The sequence below is a fragment of the Octopus bimaculoides genome, chromosome 30 (genome assembly GCF_046866305.1).
Source record: "Octopus bimaculoides isolate indiv1 chromosome 30, ASM4686630v1, whole genome shotgun sequence".
Classification (NCBI taxonomy): Eukaryota; Metazoa; Mollusca; class Cephalopoda; order Octopoda; family Octopodidae; genus Octopus; species Octopus bimaculoides.
Window position 1 is genome coordinate 11,661,962 of NC_142957.1, and position 15,000 is coordinate 11,676,961.

Here is a 15,000-nt window from a genome sequence, read left to right on the forward strand (position 1 = left end):
CAAGTAAAAGAATAAAAGAATTGTAAATTGAAATTACACACACACACACACGTACACACAAAACAACACGTGGAGTGAGAAAGACAGAAAGACAAACAGACAGACGGACGAACGGACAGACAGACGGACGGACGAACGGACAGACAGCCAGACAGACAGCCAGGTGTTGCCGGTTGATTAAATCTCAGACCATGTTTGATATTATATATACACCCGGTGAGTGTGTATATAGAGAAGACACGGCATGAAAACACGTTTACAACATATGTTAGATTAAACAACCATTTTACCCCAACTAAACCAAGTCGGCTGTTTAAATGAGGTGGGTGAAGGAGGGGGGGGGCTGTTTGCACTGAAATAACATTCCAACACACACACACACAAACACATACACACACACACACACACACACACACACACACATATATATATATATGTATATACACACACGCACGAAAGCAGACGATAGCACACGCATAATATGTACACACACAGGAGTACACACACACACACGCACACACACACATATATATATATATACACACACACGCACGAAAGCAGACGATAGCATACGCATAATATGTACACACACAGGAGTACATACACACACACACACACACACACAGAGTCTTCTTCCCCTTCTTTTCCTTCTTGCTCTTTTCTTTCTTCTTATATTTTGTCTTGTGCGTCTTTTTCTTCTTCATTCGTCTCCTTCGGTCTTCCTCTTCTTCTTCTTCTCCGCCTCTTTCTCTTCGTTTTCCTTCTCCATTTCGTCTTCGACTTCTTTTTCCCATATTTTTGTTCTTCTCATCACCCTCTAATTATTATCATCATTATTATTATTATTATTATTATTATTATGTAAAGAAGTTTGATTCGGTTCTGTGCTACATCAGGCTTCGCAGGCTCTTAACGTGAGCCCGACTCCTTCAGGCTTCTGGAATGTTGAAATATATATGTACGACGGGCTTCTTTTAGTTTCCGTCTACAAAACCCACTTGTAAGTCTTTGGTCAACCCGAGGCTACACTAGAAGACACTTGGTCAAGGTGCCATGCAGTGGGACTGAATCCGGAACCATGCGGTTGAGAAGCATATATATATATATATATATATATATATATATATATATATATATATATATATATATAGAGAGAGAGAGAGAGAGAGAGAGAGAGAGAGAGAGAGACGGAGCGAGAGATACCGTCGGCCAAGTTGATCTTAAATATCTGTCTTTACGAAGGCGGCGAGCTGGCCGAAACGTTAAATTTCTATCTTGCAATTAATGAAATTAGCATAGAATAATGCTTTCCTATTGTTTTATAATTAAGATCTAAACTGTTAATATATGAAAAGAATGCCAAAGAGATAGTTGAACAACTGTAAACCTTCTTTTGGGCCACCCTGTACATACAGTATGTATATATATATATATCTCTTTAGCATTCTTTTCATATATTTCATATATATATGTATGTATATATATATATATATATATATATATATATATATATATATATATATATATATATATATATATATATATATACATGCTTACATACGTATAACGTATTAACAGCCAACATATGTTGCTAGGAAAAAAAATCTTAATTGAATGTTTATTTAGTGAAGGGTGTATATTTACATGTACATGTACATATCTTTGTATATACACTGTCACACGTGTGTACTTGTACAAACGTGTGCGTTTGTAACAGGGCACAGCTATCTACCTCTCTCTCTCTCTCTCTCTCTCTCTCTCTCTCTCTCTCTCTGCACACACATACTCATATGTGTATAATGTCTATTCCTTTATTTGTTTCATTCATTTGACTGCGGCCATACTGGAGCACCGCCTTGAAGGGTTTTGTAGTCGAGCAAATCGACCCCCCACCCTCACTCCGGCACTTCTTTATTTTATTTAAAGACCTAGTACATATTCTATCGGCCTCTTTTGCCAAACCGCTAAGTTACGGGAACGTAAACACACCAACACCGGCTGTTAAGCGGTGATAGCGGGGGAGACACACCGACACAAAGACGCGCGCACATAGATATATACATGCAGGAGTGGCTGTGTGGTAAGAAGCTTGCTTCTCAACCGCATGGTTCCGGGTTCAGTCCCACTGCATAGTATACCTTGTGCAAGTGTCTTCTACTATAGCCTCGGACCACCCAAAGCCTTGTGAGTGGATTTGGTAGACGGAAACTGAAAGAAGACCGTCGTATATATATGTATATATATGTATGTGTGTGTGTGTGTGGTATCTACTTGTAGTATCTACTTGTAGACACAATTGTCAGTAATCATATTGTTTCCATTTCTCTCGGCCAATATTTTTAGATTAGCCTTCTCTCGGACTCTAGATAATGTAACATAGAGCTTGACCATGTGAGAAGAATTGCGTCGGAAGATATATTCCAATTTGTTCCAAAGTCTGTCTCTCTGCCTTGTTACATGTCAAGGCAAAAGCTGGCTTGACAGGAAATGGTTTATGTGTAAATGCAAACGGAAATTCCATTTCTTGAGATACATGTGGTATTCTTGGGGTTAGCAGAGTTGATCCTGCACAAGGACCGGAAGCAACCTCAGCCTCAATAACATGACCATGTAAACTGACAACGATGTAGTGTGTGCCATTGCAATGTCCATTAGTAGCATCTAAATTTCTCAGAAGCATTATACATCGTCTTTTTCTTAACTTTGAGAACGTGTGGTGGAAACCCTGAGAGTTTCATTATCAAATGTATTTGAGCTTCTGTATATTTTTTTAGCTCACCAGGGATCCTGGTCAACAGAAAATCATTCACAAACTGTGCTGCTTCATTTGTTGGAGTAACGATGGTTCTATTTGCAAGCCACACAGGGTTTGTCAAGTTATTTTTAAGGTCAGCGTATACAAAATCACATAGATTTGAAAGGGTACCACTTTCAAGGTAAAGGTCATTGGGTAATTTGATTTTGAATTCACCTAGGCCTACAAAGGATAAGTCCTGGGGGGGGGGGTCGATTTGTTCGACTAAAGGCGGTGCCCCAGTATGGCCACAGACAAAAGACTGAAGCAAGTAAAAGAATAAAAGTGTATGTGTGTGTGTGTATGTGTGTGTGTGTGTGTGTGTGTGTGTGTGTGTGTGTGTGTACAGAAGTATATTTATTCGCCAGTTAAGTTCTACTCTACACAATCACACGTCCACATGCATACACAAACAAAACACAAACGTCTACAAATACACACACAAACACACACACACACAAACACAAACACACACACAAACAGAACACACACACAAACACACACACTCACACAAACACACACACACAAACACACCTCAGACACACAAAAACACAAACACACACACAAACTCACACATTCACAGCACTCTTTCATATTTTCCTGTATATAAATATTTATGTACAAATTGATATCTCAACGCATATGGAATACATCCGAGCATACATCCTCGCGGGTATATATACAAATATGCCAATATACATACATACATACATACATACACACCTACATACGTACACACATACATACATATACACCTACCTACATACATACATACACACCTACCTACGTACATAAATACATACATATATATACACACTTTTTCATATGTATGTACATAAATGTCAGGGGAGCGCGGGTGTATATATTTTACATGTATGTACCCTGTGCCCCTCCTTTATAGGTTGAGGCACTGTGTGATATCTTGTTGACATATAGTGACATACATATTACATATAATCATACAGAGGAATGTGTGTATACGTGTGTATACGTGTGCATATACGAATGTGTATGTGTGTGTGTATGTGTATATATATCTATATACGTATACACACAGATATGTATATATACATATGGGGATGTATGTGTGTGTGTGTATCTATCTCTGCATGTGTATATATGGAGATGTATATGTGTATATATATGAGTGGCTTTGTGTATATTTATGTGTAGGTATCTATGTATATATATATATATATATATATATATATATATATATATATATATATATATATATATATATATATATATAAGGTGCAACTGCATGTGTAGGCTATGTTATGTTTCTGTGGAAGACATCACGCATGTGATTAGCACCTGTCCTAAAATGTCCTCACGGTGCTACCTCCCTATGCAGCACGATGTTGTTGCTAAAACAATTTGCAATGCCATCCGCAAAAGGGACTGTCCTGAAATAAACTTAGGAAATCCTTCTGTTACAGAATAAATTGTTAAACACCAACTCAAGGAATACTGGTGGAATATTCCCATCAAAACTTACGTCAAATGTAAACATAACAGGCCGAGAAAGAGAATATCTATGGACAACTGCTTCGAAACCTCCAGCTTCTATATCCAGACTATGACTCCATATTCATACCAATAATAATTGGAACACTAGGTTTTGTTAGTAAATGCTTCTAAGGGATTCTGGGTAAACTGGGATTTTCAGAAAGAGAAATCGATCGGCTAATTCGTACATTACAAATGTAATCTGTGAGTGGAAGAACAGTAAAAATATGCAAGACTTTTCTTCAGTTCCAAATGTGTATTTGCTTGTGTTAACTACATCTCAAAGATGGGGCCTTGTATCTTTGTTGGAGATCGGGTCCCTCCTCAGCGGAAGATTTTTATAATAATTAAAAAATAGACGTGACATACATACATACATACATGCATACGTGTATAATGCCTACTCGCATTTATAAATTCATGTATGTATTCATATAAATATATATACACACACACACGTACATATATTCATGTGTATGTATACACACACGTTCATATATATGTGTGTATGTGTGTATATATATATATATATATATATATATATAGATGCACATACATACATACATACATACATGCATACATACATATATCTAATATAAACATATAAACGCACGGAAATCTCAACTGAATACGCTGTTTTATTACAGACGGTATTTAAATTAAACGCTGCCGGTTGTATAGTCAAAATATAAATACGCCGCTTGTATCGCGGTTGTTTAAATGTGATCACGACGGGTATATATACACAATTTGTTTATGATGTAACTTTGTTTATTTTAATAGCTGCGCCGTTATCGCCTTGTCAACAGCGTGTTCAAGTATGTCTCCCTGGGGCATCTGTATACAAACATACATAAATACATACATACATACATACATAGATAAACTCATACATTTATACGTGTGTGACTGTATAAAAATATCTTCTTTTACTTGTTTCGGTCATTTGACTATGGCCATGCTGGAGCACCGACTTAACTGGTTTTTAGTCGAAGAGATCGACCCCAGGATTTATTCCTTGTAAGCCTAGTTACTTATTCTATCAGCCTCCTTTACCGGACCGCTAAGTGACGGGGGCATAAATACACCAGCATCAGTTGTCAAGCGATGACGGGGGCACAAACACACACACACACACACACACACTCATATATATATATATATATATATGTTTAAAAAAATGGAGTTATACGCATGTATTAAATGATTTCTTTTATTTCCTACATATGTTTCGAAGATTACGATTGGTTCATTCCAAAGGAATGAGTGATGTTGAGAAAGATGTAATTTTCTCTTCAGAGAAATGCATAAAAATCAACTCAACCGTAAGTGATAATGGTGACAATGATGATGGTGGTGGTGGTGGTGATTTTATGATAATGATGATGATGGTGTTGATGATGATGGTAGTGGTGGTGGTGGTGGTGGTCATGATGTTGATGGTGGTGGTGATGATGGTGATAATGATGATGGTGATAATGATAATGATGATAAGGTTGGTGGTGGTAGTGGTGATGGTGGTGATGGAGATGATGATGTGGTTATGGTGGCTGCTGGAACGGTGGTGATGGATGTGTTGCTGTTGTTGTTGTTGTTGATGGTGGTAGTAGTGGCGGTGGTAGTAGTTGCGGTGGTAGTAGGGGCGGTGGTAGTAGGGGCGGTGGCGGTGGCGGTGGTGGTGGTGGTAGCGGTGGCGGTGGTGGTGGTGGTAGTAGTGGCGGTAGTGGTGGTGGTAGTAGTGGCGGTGGTAGTAGTGGCAGTGGTAGTAGTGGCGGTGGTGGTGGTGGTGGCGGCGTTAGTAATGGTGATGGTGGTGGTGGTGTATGTTGTTGTTGGTGGTGGTGATTATGGTGACGACGATGATGATGATGATGATGATGGCGGTGGTGGTGGCAGTGGTGCTGTTGATGATGATGATGATGATGATGATGATGGGAGTGGTGCCATTTGGTGATGGCGACGGTGTGATGGTGGCGCTGATGGTGGTGGTGGTGTTATTAGAATCTCTTAGCGTTGACGTAATTGGGTTTTGTTATTCTTTCAGCAACAATAGTTTCTGACGGTTTGTTTTGGGTCTAATTGCTGGGTGGGGGGTGTTGTGCGGGCGGTGGGTGGGGGGTGGTGATGGTGGTGGTAGTGGTTTTGGTGGTGGTGTGTGTGTTTGTGTGTTTGGTGGAAGGGCAGTACGTTTAGTTAAGAGCTGCTTGCCCCTCCCTCTATAGCTCTGCATCGCAGATGTGAGGGAGAGAGAGAGAGAGAGGGGGGGGTAAGAGAGAGAAAGAAAGAGAGAGAAACGGGGAGAGATAGATAGGGAGAGTGAGAGAGAGAGGGAGGAAGAGAGAAAGAGAGAGACACGGGGAGAGATAGATAGAGAGAGAGAGTGAGAGAGAGAAAGAGAGTGAGAGAAAGACAAACGTGGGCGAGGAAGAGGATTTAGAGAGAGAGAGAGAGAGAGGGAGACAGAGAGAAAAACAGTAAGAGGAGTAGTAAGAGGAGGGAGTATTTCTAACAATACTGTCCGATGAACGGGACGGTGAAACTCCGAGTAACAGTTTGCTTTCTAACCACATGGTTCTTGGTTCAGTCCCACTGCTTGGCACCTTTGGTAAGAGTCTTCTACCATATCCTCGGGCCAACCAAAGCCTTGTCAGTGGATTTGGTAGAAGGAAACAGAAAGAAGCCCGTCGTATATATGTGTGTGTGTGTGTGTGTGTGTGTGTATAGGATGGTTGTCTGTGGTTGACAACTGATGCTGGTGTGTTTACGGCCCTGTAACTTAGCGGTTCGGCAAAAGAGACCGATAGAATAAGTACTAGGCTTACAAAGAATCAGTCCTGGGTTCGATTTCTTCGACAAAAGGTGGTGTTCCAGCATGGCCGCAGTCAAATGAGTGAAACAAGTAAAAAAAATAAAATAAAAGAATATATATATATATATATATATATATATATATATATATATATATATAATGAGACTATATCAAGCAAGAAGATAATGCAGTTATATATATATATATATGTATATATATATATATATATATATATATATATATATATATATATATATACCCTATTACTGCACCGTTTATATATACATTAGCGCTTAAAACAGCAGCGAACAAGGAAGTGACATCTGATTTTCAAATCAGTAGAGATGGAAAAAATTCTTCATTGTTCCACCCTGGCCCACCCCCCACTCAACCCTCTCCCTTCACACTCACCCATATTCTGAAACCTCTTTTCCGTTTCCCCTTCACTTCTGTTTACCTACCTACATACACCGGCACATATACACACGTATATATATATATATATATATATATATATATATATATATATATATATATATACACACACACATCCGCATATATATGTTTATTTACAAGTATATATATCCATACATACCTAGAAACTTATACGTTGGTACATATATACATACATATATGTTCATATAGGTAAGTATATACACGCAATAATAACTACATCCTTAGATACACATAAGCTACACACACACACACACACATACACTATATGACGCAAATATACACAAACTATATACTTCCGCACACACATACACACACAAACATATCTATCTATCTATTTATCTATTGGTACACATGCATATATGTGTATATATATACATGTACATATACACACTATATATACACACACATACATATATACACACTATATATATATAAATATATGTACATGTACACACTATATATACACACACACATACATATATACACACTATATATACATACACACATAGACATAGACATGCCTTTACACAGATACATACATAAAAACATTCACAGGTACACATACATACAGTATATATGTATAACTTATTTAATGAGCAGCGGTGTAAAAGCAAAACAAACAGAAATAAAATGACAGCCACAAAAAACACACACACACACACACACACAAACATATACATACATACATAAAAAAACTACCATTCCGTTTAAAAACTGTTTTGTTTTCAACTACTCAAACCTCGCTTCAGCGAACATCTTAGGGATATATAATTGCACGCCGACATTGTAACACTCGTCAAATTGTGACTACAGTCATTAATGGATGCCATATTGTTTTAAAAAACACAGCAGGATGGAAACAGCAAAGCACGAGAGAGGGACAAAGTGTACGTGGTAAAATGGCGGATCTGGCAGTAACTTTTAACGGTGTTTCCGTATATAGTTGACTTGTTTTAAGATGTGTGTCGCTGCTGCTGTTGTAGTTGTTGTTGTTGGTGTGGTTGTTATTGTGTAGACCACACGTAGGTAGCATCTTAGGGCGGATATCTATTGTGTATCCTATGTCTAGCACTCGGCAAACACACCCCTCTGGAGACACACCATCAAAACAGGTTCAGCGGACTTCGAGAAAGCCCGAGTCGCAACAGCTGAACTCAAGAGACGGGAGAAAAAGCAGCGCCTTCTCCTTCCCAAACCAACCCCTTCTATCCCTTGTCCACAATGTCCCCGTATGTTTCATGCAACCTTTGGATTGCGGAGCCATCTCCGGTTCGAACACCAAGGAAAATGAACTGGATTGCAAGTTCGGAAACACGAGATGCAGCCAACTACTACTACTATCCTATGCGTGTGCGTAGATACATTTACATATACACGTTTATACTAACATACACACACACATAGACTACATTACTCCCGTACAAATTATTCATAAATGCATATAGGCATACATAAACACCCTATGAGTATATAGAGACACAAATATATAGATAGATAGATAGTTAGATAGATAGACAGATAGATAGATAGATAGATAGATACATAGATAGATAGATAGATAGATAGATAGATAGATAGATAGATAGATAGATAGATAGATAAAGAGAAGAGATAGATTGTTGTTGTTGGCACTCCGTCGCTTACGACGTCGAGGGTTCCAGTTGATCTGGAAAGTTTCTGCCAGCTCGCCGCCTATTTTTTAAGTTTCCGTCTACCAAAATCCTCTCACAAGGCTCTGGTTGGCCTGAGGCTATAGTAGAAGACCGTTGCTCAAGATTCCACGCAGAAGGACTGAACCCGGAATCATGTGGTTGGGAAGCAAGCGTCTTACCACAGAGCCACGCTTGCGCCTATTAAAGTGGGCTGAATCTTGTAAGTCCTGCAATGCCAGGCCAACCTGTGGCAAACGTGGAGCAAGCCCCTAACTCTTCGCCTCTTTCTAAAAATCAGTTTAATATCGATGGCTCCAAATAGGAACCGAATCAGATATTAAGCCGATAAAGATAGATACTACACTTTGATCTTAGCCAAAAGACCGAGAAGCGATCTCTTACTTGTTTCAGTCTTTGGATTGCAACCATCTTGGTGAACCAACTTGAAGAATCGTTGGTCGAACAGTTTGACCCCAGTACTTATTAAAATATCTTTTAAAGCCTGGTATTTATTCAATCGTTATCATAACCAGATCAACAACGATTGTCATGCGGTGGTGGAACACACACACGTATGCATAAATATAAGACGTGCTGCTTTTAGGTTTAGTTGCCGCGTTCCAAATTCACTCACAAGAGTTTGGTCTACCGTTCCTAACAAGTCAAACCACCACCTACACAAACACACACACACACACACAAACACACACACAAACACAAGTAAAGAAAAATAAAATGCCAAACGGGTGCAAAGAATACAAGTATGAAATATTCTGTTGAGAACAAAAAATCACCGGCATCTTATTTCGACCTATCCTTTTCTCGATTGCAGACATGCTACTAAAGAAGTTCTACCCGAACATTTTTCAATGAATTTTCGTCTGTGAGAATTCCAGAACGAAACACGAACGGTGGCGACTGTATTAATCATTCTTAGCTGGGTGTAAAATTATCTTATTGTGTTGAAAGCCGATCTAAAGCATCGTACGTATTCATCGCAGTCATCGTTCGTTGCCAGCATTTCGCTAACACCGGAAGTACGTCCATTACAAAATGTCTGTTATGTATCAGATATTTGTTCCCCGTACCCACTGTCGAATCATCATCTTCCTTCTGCTTCGCCTGTTCTTCTTCTTGCTCCTGCCGCCTCGCCCCCACTTCCGTTTGTCCAGCGACCCGAGACGTGAGAAACAGCCTGCTGAGATATGTGATAGGTTTATAGACACACACACACACGTGTGTACATATATATATATATATGTGTGTATATGTATATATATATATGTGTGTGTGTGTGTGTGTGTACGTACAGATGTGGCATTTACACGTATAGAAATGGATCTCTTCCTCCATTCCGATATCATTTTCAATTACTCTGCATGTATGTATATATAAATATATACGTGTTTGTGTGTGTGTGTGTAATGAGTGATTGATGCATATATACAAATATAGACATGAACATCTACATAGATGCATACGAACGCATGTTCGCGCGTCTGTACATCCGTATGTATGCACTTACAGGAAGCAAAGCTTCGAAAAAAGCATATATATATATATATATATATATATATATATATATATATATATATATATATGCGTATGTGTGTGTGTGTGTGTGTCACTCTCGTGCTTTCTTGTTCATTGTCTAATATATCTATGTGCGTGCATGTGCTTGTGTGTCTATGTGTGTGTGTGTGTGTGCATATATATATATATATATATATATATATATATATATATATATATATATATATACACACCGGTTGTATATTTACGTATGTGTTAAACATGTACACATTACCAATATCATGTCCAAGGTGCCACGCAGTGGGATTGAACCCGGAAGCATACCGTTGATATTTTTTAGATATCGGAGGGGGGAGTTCAAACCATTTGAGCACTACACAGTGTTTTCTATATTGAGATTCTCTCGATTTCGTCTTTTGACTGTGTGTGGGTGTATATGTGAGTGTATACATGTCTGAGGAGTTAGGGTGTTACTCGCGATTACGAGATCGTGGGGTTCGATTGCCAGATCGGGCGTTGCGTTGTGTTCTTGAGCAAAGCACTTCATTTCACGTTGCTCTGCGATCATTTCGTCATCTGACATGTGGCACCCAGTTGCACCTGTACAGGTAATGTTGACCTGATGGACAGTGTGAGTTAATGTGCGACACGAACATTTGATTGCTATAAACGAATCATTCGTGCAGGTCGTTCGGAAAAAGCTCCGCGACAGGAGAGCCCATCATAGGATCTTTCTGAATTGACAGGCACCTCACTTCAATAGACGTCAGTGATTGGTTGAAATTACCGAAATACGACAATTTTTGTACATGAAATAACTTCGAATACAAAATGTTTTATCTGTTCTATACCACAAAATATACAAGTATACGAAGTTGGAAGGTGTTTCGGTACCAAAAAACACTACATAAAACACAAATGAAAAGTCGTGCCCGTCAATTCAGAAAGATCCCCATCATATGTGTGTATGTGTGTTTGTAAATAAACATACTAGCCGAGTATCCCGTCCTTGCCGAATAATTTTCGCAATAGAATACCTTAGCGGACTTAAGTGGAATAGCACACCCACATAAGTTGGATTTTCTGTTTTGACGGCAATTTTTCAAATCTTTTTTTTTCACCACACCCTAGCAAATGATGGTTTGAAGCATTTTATGAAAAAAAATATTTTTGAAAATTTATGCATCCACCCCGCACTCCACCCCAACTTCCGGACCGATTTTGTCCCTTTTTTTAAAAAGTTTTTGCACAACACATTTAAAAAAAAAACCGGGAGATGCCATTGCGGAAAAAAGGAAAAGCAAAACATTTTTAGGAAGTTTAAGAATTTTTTCGAGCCCATTACAATTTCCACTTCCTTTATTCAAACAGAGAATGAAACGTTATTTAAAAACAATAGGGAAAATTTAATGAAGCTTTCTTTTTTTTTTTATTAGATGCAGGCGTGGCTGTGTGGTAAGAAGTTTGCTTCCCAACCACATGGTTCGGGGTTCAGTCCCACTGCGTGGAACCTTGGGCAAGTGTCTTGTACTATAGCTTCGAGCCGACCAAAGCCTTGTGAGTGGATTTGGTAGACAGAAACTGAAGGAAGCCCATGGTAAGAAGCTTGCTTCCCAATCACATGTATGTGTGTGTGTGTGTGTGTCAGATCGCACATGCGCTATTGTAATATGGTGGTTCGAGGTTACAGTAGATTTATTTTGTATACGTTCACTTTATATGTTTTCTCACATTTCTGAATTGCAAAGTCTTCAAAATTATATTTCCAATCATATAAACCGACTTTAAATATCATTTTAGTCAGTTTGAAATGATTTCTTTTTGTGCCGTAAATCATTTACCATTTCCCCTGGTGCTGATTCTCCTTCCTTTGATGCCCTAAGCACTTCCTTATTTTGCTTAACGCTTAATCCAGTACTATATTCTAACAATTGCTAATCTCGGTGACGTTTGAACAGGAGTTTTTCGAACGATTGAAATCGGGAATCAATCGACATGGAATCAACGTTAGAACTACATATCACCGTTACCCATTTTACAAGCCTAATCAGGCTCGAACAGAGACGACCGAGGGCTAAACGACTACAGCAGAGACTTCAACAGAGATCTCAGTGAAAACACGACCCTTGTCTTATATTCTAAATTATTTTAATCTAAATCCCGCATCTAAACAGAAATGGTGTCGCCATTGTGAAATGGATACACATACCGTTATGGTGTTCGGCTGTCTTACTGTCAACTTCCTGTCAAATCTAGCTACATCCGGTCACCGATAGGTCACGGAGCTGTCTGTTGCTTGAAGCCTGTTTAGCAGTTGATGTATAAATTACTCGGGTGTGTATAGGCTTCTGAGTATAAATAGAAACACACACACACACATATATATAGACGCACATACACATACGAAAGTATGTGTATATACATGTGCGAGTATATATGATTGTGTACGTGTTACGGATATGCTTGTTATATGATGTATGTATGTTAGTGTTTATATACATACGCACATATAAATATTTATTATAGTCACTCTGTAAGGGTCGACCGTGCGAACTCATAAAAGGGGATATGGTGACGAATGGAAGAACAGAGGACTCCCTTTATTTAAACGAGTCACACGGTCGAACATACAAATATATATCAAATGATGTATATAGATGATATGTTATGCGTCGATAACATAGATGACCAGTAATGAAAGACCACAACCGTATTAGATGAATAACAGATATATTTATTGTAGCGTTAAAGATGTATGTCTGTGTGAGAGTGTGAATGCGACATATAAGAACATAATCAAAGACAGGCCGTCATACAAAGAAAAGTGTGTATGTGAGTGATACATGTGTGAGTTATTACAGCAGATAGAAAGAGTCAGTAAATGACACGTGAGCAATTATACCAGTTCGTTAGTACACTATAGGAAAAGTTCTGTATGTGAAAGTGAGGAGAGGCTGAGTTTGGCAGAGCTGATCACTAGTTGTGATATCGAGGCATCGATGCCTAGCCGTGATTCTTGTTATACAGATGTTCGTCGCTGGCTGTGGTTCTCTTGTCTGTTTGTTTACTGTGGTGAAGCTAAGTCACCTAACAGAATCGAAGAGAGAGATGTGCCGCGGAGTTTGGTGTGGTGTACATAGTAATTCGTGTTGACGCTGTATGTAATGGCGATAGTAGTTTGTATCTAATGGCGGGAGGTAGTTTCACTACAACTCTCTTAACGAAATATGTACACACACACACATACTAATACGTACATATAATATTCTCACCAACACACGTTCTGTACCCAGATATGCACCTATATACACAGGTAGATGTAAGTATGCACTTACTTGTACGTATATATATGCATATACTCATTTATTATTTGTTTTATATATATATATAGGATCTATTTTAAAACGGGGGCCACATTTTTCATTAATGTTTTACGTAGTGTTTTTGGTACCGAAAGACTTTCAAACTTCGTATACTTATCTATTTTGTGTTATAGAACAGAAAAATATTTTTGTATTCGAATTTATTTCATGTAAAAAATTGTCTTATTTCGATAATTTCAACCAATCACTGACAAGTATTCAGTTGTTTACATTTACTCCTTTGGCTGATTAAGCGATGTAAAGCGTATTTAATCCCCATACCTTCGTTTTATTTGCTTTTTTCATTTTAAATTTGCTTTAACCCTAACCCTAGGGTTAGGGTTAGGGTTAATTGTTTCAGAATCGTTTGTTTATGTAGTCGGCACTTAATGTATATCGGCTGAATGGACGTCAGTGATTGGTTGAAATTACAGAAATACGACAAGGGACTAAGAGAAAAAAGATGTTTTATATGACACATTCTACCAGTGTTCCAAGTTTCAAAGTGTTTCGTTAATGAAAAATGTGGCCCCCGTTTTAAAAAAGATCCTATATATATATATATATATATATATATATATATATATATATATATATATATATATATATATATATATATATATATATATATATATATATATATAAAGAGAGAGAGAGAGAGGGAGAGACGTAGATATAACACACCAATGCATACATACGTACGTACATATATATATATATATATATATATATATATATAAATATATATACACACACACACACACACACACATCAATACATACATGCAGACATAAATAGACACAAATACATACATAAATATAGATAGACATATATTATGTATACACTTACATTACATGCATACATACATACACACACTCCATT

At 38.0% G+C, this 15,000-nt stretch overlaps 1 long non-coding RNA gene and 1 other non-coding gene across 3 annotated transcripts in view; both read right to left on the reverse strand.

Moving 5' to 3' along the window:
* The window catches only part of LOC149130204 (uncharacterized), a 300,717-nt gene that overhangs the window by 102,547 nt on the left and 183,170 nt on the right, over window positions 1-15,000 (reverse strand). The gene's annotated exons all lie outside the window — the stretch shown is intronic.
* LOC128251418 (U2 spliceosomal RNA) lies at window positions 9,425-9,618 on the reverse strand. The gene has a single exon (XR_008267120.1). It is a non-coding gene; the product is annotated as a U2 spliceosomal RNA (small nuclear RNA).